We start from the raw sequence: 5262 nt of genomic DNA on the forward strand, positions 1-5262 counted from the left end.
TGTAGGTTCTCTACATGAACTACTTTAAATAGTGGTTTACAGATTTAGCTCTCTAGAAGGAATGTTTTTCTTCTTTTATGTATAAATCGAAATGTTGTCTCTAATAAAAATTTTATTTTAAAGGTTTTTAAAAATGTTTCTTATTTATTGAGAGAAAGAAAAAGAGCATGAGTGGGGGAGGCAAAGAGAGAGAGAGAGAGAGAGAGAGAGATTGAGAATCCCAAGCAGGTTCCACTCTGTTGGCATAGAGCCGGACGAGGGGCTTGATCTTACAAATTGTGAGATCATTATCAGAGCCGAAATCAAGAGTCAGACACTTAACCTACTGAGCTACCCAGGCGCCCCTCTAGTAAAAAAGTTTAAAGAAAAAGTTTTTCCTGATGATTTCCTACAACTTTCTGTTTTCATCTCACTGCTAGAAGACAATGTAAGACACACTTTGATCTTGTCTTCACACGCCAAATGCAGCATGTGCTTAAGCAGGGCTTTGTCAGGCTGCTGCTCTAAAGGAAGCAGCAACATTTCCATTCTGATTTCCTCTCATTTAAAGTTAATGTGGCTGTGGTCCTGGGTGGCTCAGTTGGTTAAGTGTCCGACTTTGGCTCAGGTCATGATCTCACGGTTTGTGAGTCTGAACTCCGCATTGGGCTCTGTGCTGACAGTACAGAGCCTGCTTGGGATCCTCTCCTTCTTGCTCTGCCTCTCCCCTGTTTATGCTCTCTCTTTCTCGCAAAATAAATAAATACACTTAAAAAAAATAAAAAAATACTACATATGCATTCATGTGTTTTTCAGGGAGAAAAATATCATCCGGAGGAGTCACTCTTTGTCTCACCTTCTTTCTTTAAAAAGAAAGCAAGACTGGGGTAGAGTGAGCAAGTGGAGAGATCAGAGGACTCTTTGATGATTCCTCCTCAATTCCTCTGAGTTCTTTGCTCATCACGGGTGTACCCCAATGCCTGTCTCTTCAGTCTGAAGCACTTTTTGATTATCACTATGACAGATGCAGCAAAAAGCTTCCCAAGGACCACCCTGAAATCTAGAGTCCAGCTCTGACCTTGTCCCATGTCTCTCACTTTCATTATTTCCCAACTTGAATGTCCATGTCCAACTCCCAGGTGTTCTAGAGGGTAAGGCTGAGTGGGCAGTGAGACAGGGTTAGTTGGTGGCTACGGAACATAGAGCAAAGGAGAAACTAATGATGACATCCAGGTTGGAGGTGAAGCAAAGAAGCAGGTCAAAAGAGGTGTTCTTCCCACTAGAAACAACCTGTAGACCCGAGTTGAGGAGGAATGAGATCTTGCTGAAACCTTGATTTTAGCTGGGTGAAATCCATTTAGGACTTCTGACTTTCAGAACCGTAAGATCATACATTTGTGTTATTTTTATCCATGAAGTTTGTGGTAATTTGTTAGGGCAACACTAGGGAATTAACTCAAGCTCCTCCTATGTGCTGGGAAAGGTTCTAGATGCTAGAAAAATAATTGTGAGCAAACTGAGTATATTAGGTATTTGAGCATGTGTTAAAACAAAGGGTTGTAAATGATTTTTATCCATGGGGGCTTTTGTTGAAACAGAATCTCATATGGAAGCCTAATATCTAAAAGAGAAGAATGAAGCTACTATTGGTGGGAGTGAAATAGGTGGTTCCAGAAGGCTGCTAGGGCCACCTCCTCTCCCCCTTCCACCTCCACCCCCCCCCCATTGGCAGACACTCTTAGATGCCTACCCAATGGCCCACTTTTTTGCAGGCAGAGCCACCTGCCTCTTCGGATGCCAAAGATGTCAGATCCTTGCTTTTCTACCCTCTGCCTTATGGGCATAGGGTTGTGACCAAATCTGGGCCAGCAGGATGTGGAAAGCAAGTCTCTGGGATTCGGAGGACAGAGTTCCTTCCTATTAAAAGAAAGAAAGATGAACATGGGGAGAATCGGCGTCACCCATCCATTCTATTTTTGCAAATGATCATGTGAGGACAGGATGCTTGGAGCTGCCCTTGCCGCCTTGAGACCTTGAAGGGAGGCAAAGCTCACAGACAGGGGGCAACAGTCTGGGAAAGAGGGAAACGGTATGGCCCTGTGTGGGGTCAGTATACCACTGGACGTGCCCTGGAACCATCTACCTCCAGACTACAGTTAAAAATTGTTTAACCCAGGTTTAGACAGGTCATCAGCAGGTGCAAGCAACTTCACTGAATCCTGTTGAACTTATCCACAATTGCAAGATATTTTCTTGGGTAAAAAAAAAAAAAAAAGGCTTGCATATATAGAATTTCACTTTTTGCTTATACTTGAAGGCACTTACTAGTATTCCAATAAATGAGTTATTAAAGGCTAAGACTATTTGGAATCCAAACCTAAAATCAGCATATTTTTTGAGCTTTTGGGGGACTCCAATTCAATATTCTAAGAATCTGGTTGCTATACAAGGTCTGGAAATGTTCAGTGTGAAAGCCAACGTAAAACACATTTTGTTCCTGACTACTTATGCCAAATGTAGGACTGTTGTCAAGCAGGGCTTAACATGTGTTAAAACTGGCAATCTTACATTTTCAGGAAAGGTGCTTTCTCGCTGCTGTTCTTGTTTTTCATTATAAATTATGATCACTTAATCTTCATTAATGTTGATTTAATTTGTTGTGGGTTGTTTACTTCATACTGGCCTGTGTGGTCATTCTTACTTGCACTGACTGTCTTCAGGGATAGACTGTAAGATGTGCAAGTTTGATGGTTCACAGATGAGCCTCCAGACTACTCTACACAGTCACAGAAGTTGAGTCTCTACACATCCCAGCAAGCTGATGCAGTAAAAGTTGCTGTTGTCACAGTTGTTTTCTTTTTTCAGGGAAAAGTGTGAGCAAGTGAATTAAGCAGGCCGTTGAGACGACTGAACAAAAAAGGCATTTCAGTGCATTCTAAATCCTGAAATAGTATTTCTTATATTGGCTATAATCATAACTACACTTATTGGGTATTATCTCATTTAATTTGTTCACTAGAAGCTTACGGAAGCAGGTGATGATATCTTCATTATACATATTTGAAGCTCTGTTTTAGGGATTGTGGAAGTCTGCCTGTGTATTGGAGTGAAAAAAAAGTGTGAGCTGGGATTCGAATTCAGGTCTATCTGAGTCCTAAACCTGAGCATAGACTTAAAAATATACATAGCATAGGGGCACGTGGGTGGCTGAGTCAGTTGAGCATCCGATTTCAGCTCAGGTCATGATCTTATAGTACGTGGGTTCAAGCCCTGCACCGGGCTCTGTGCTGATGGCCCAGAGCCTGAAACCTGCTTTGGATTTTGCATCTCCCCCTCTCTCTGCTCCTCCCCCACTCATGCTCTGTCTCTCAAAAATAATAAATAAATAAATAAATAAATAAATATTAAAAAAATACATAGTTTATAAATGTGTCATTAATTAGGAAAATTCAAAATCATGAAAAGTTATGCGAATTGGATTATGTTTGTATCCATAAGGTTTTTTTTTCCCCCTGCAAATGCAAAAGCTAATTGGAATTAACCACATATAGACTAAGATATCTGTCAAGTAATTATTTTGTATTGAGAATACTTTTTACCAATGTATATTGATCCTACAAAAAAAACAATTAATTTCAATCTCGAGTCCTGTGCCTCAAATATGTGTTGCCTTCTTTTTTCTTGTGCGCAGTAGGTGCTCAAGGGTTGCTGGCAAAGGGAAGCATCATTTGCTGAGCTCCTTCCAGCCACTACAACTGATGCTGTCACAGAAATCTCATTATTCTCATGCAAATACCATGAGGTAGGCTTTACTATCGCCCACTTTTAAGTAAGAAAATGAAGGGCTCTAAATATTTTAACTTGTAGTTTTACCTGCCTTAACGAGTGGGAAAAGGCATACTCGTGGTTAGAGAAAAAGGTTTGATGTTTGTCTTTTTCTGCACCATTGTATCAAACAGTCTGTGACAAATTAATGGCAGCTGCAGCCTCAAATTTTCACTCTTCTTTGCATGCATGCCCCTTACAAGGTCATGTTGTAGATGCCTTCATCAAGAAGGGAGTCTTTTCTCCCACCTTGGAACACGGGCCAGTTTTATGACTTGCTCCAGCCATCAGAATGAGGAAGAGAAGATAGTGTGCCACTTCCTGGGCTCTACTTCCAGAAGTCTGCATGCTTCTGTGTCCTCCCTTGGTCCCCTGCCATTGCCATGAAGAGAAGCCTGGGCCAGCCTGCCTCAGGATGAAAGACCGTGTGGAGCAGAGGTCCACTCATCCCAGCGAGGCCATCATAGACTGACCGGGCTCTGGCTGACCCAGCAGCCGGGTCAAAGCCAGCTAGAGTTCTATCAAAGAAACAGAGCCAGAAAGATTTATTTTTTTTAAATGTTTTTATTTATTTCTAGGAGAGAGAGAGAGACACAGCATGAGGAGGGGAGGGTCAGAGAGAGAGGGAGTCACAGACTGAAACAGGCTCCAGGCTCTGAGCTGGCAGTCAGCACAGAGCCCGACGCGGGGCTCGAACCCACGAACCGCGAGATCATGACCTGAGCGAAAGTCGGACGCTTAACTGACTAAGCCACCCAGGCGCCCCAGAGCCAGAAAGATTTAAATATATCTATATGTCTCTGTGAGAGATTTACTGCAAGGAATTGGCTTACACAAGTGTCAGGGCTGGTTGGGCAAATCTGAAATCCACAGGGCAGGGTGGCAGACTGGAAATGGTAGGGCAGGAGGTGACACTGAGACCACACGCAGGACTTCCTCTTCCTCAGGGAAACCTCAGATTTGCTCCTAAGGCCTTTCAACTGATTGGCTGAGGCCCATCCATATTACCAAGGCTAATCTCACAGTTGGTGGGAATACAGATTGTTGCAACCACTGTAGAAAACAGTACAGAGGTTCCTCCAAAAAAATTAAAAAAATAGAACTGCTGTTGTGATCTAGTGATCCAGTGACTCCACTTACGGGTATTTATACAAAGTGAAAAAAATCACTGTGTCACAAAGATACCTATACTCCCACATTCACTACCGTATATTTACAATAGCTAAGATATAGAAAAACCTAAGTGTCCGGGGCGCCTGGGTGGCTTAGTCGGTTGGGCGTCCGACTTTCGCTTAGGTCATGATCTCGCGGTTGGTGGGTTCGAGCCCCGCGTCGGGCTCTGTGCTGACTGCCAGCTCAGAGCCTGGAGCCTGTTTCAGTCTGTGACTCCCTCTCTCTCTGACCCTCCCCTGCTCACGCTGTCTCTGTCTCTCTCTCTCTCCTAGAAATAAATAAAAA

General features: G+C 43.0%; 1 protein-coding gene across 2 annotated transcripts in view; it reads right to left on the bottom strand.

Moving 5' to 3' along the window:
- AK5 (adenylate kinase 5) overlaps window positions 1-5262 on the bottom strand; it is a 233373-nt gene that overhangs the window by 68831 nt on the left and 159280 nt on the right. The window lies entirely within an intron of this gene.

The sequence above is a fragment of the Hyaena hyaena genome, unplaced genomic scaffold (genome assembly GCF_003009895.1).
Source record: "Hyaena hyaena isolate Hyena2069 unplaced genomic scaffold, ASM300989v1 scaffold_601, whole genome shotgun sequence".
In the NCBI taxonomy this organism is placed as follows: Eukaryota; Metazoa; Chordata; class Mammalia; order Carnivora; family Hyaenidae; genus Hyaena; species Hyaena hyaena.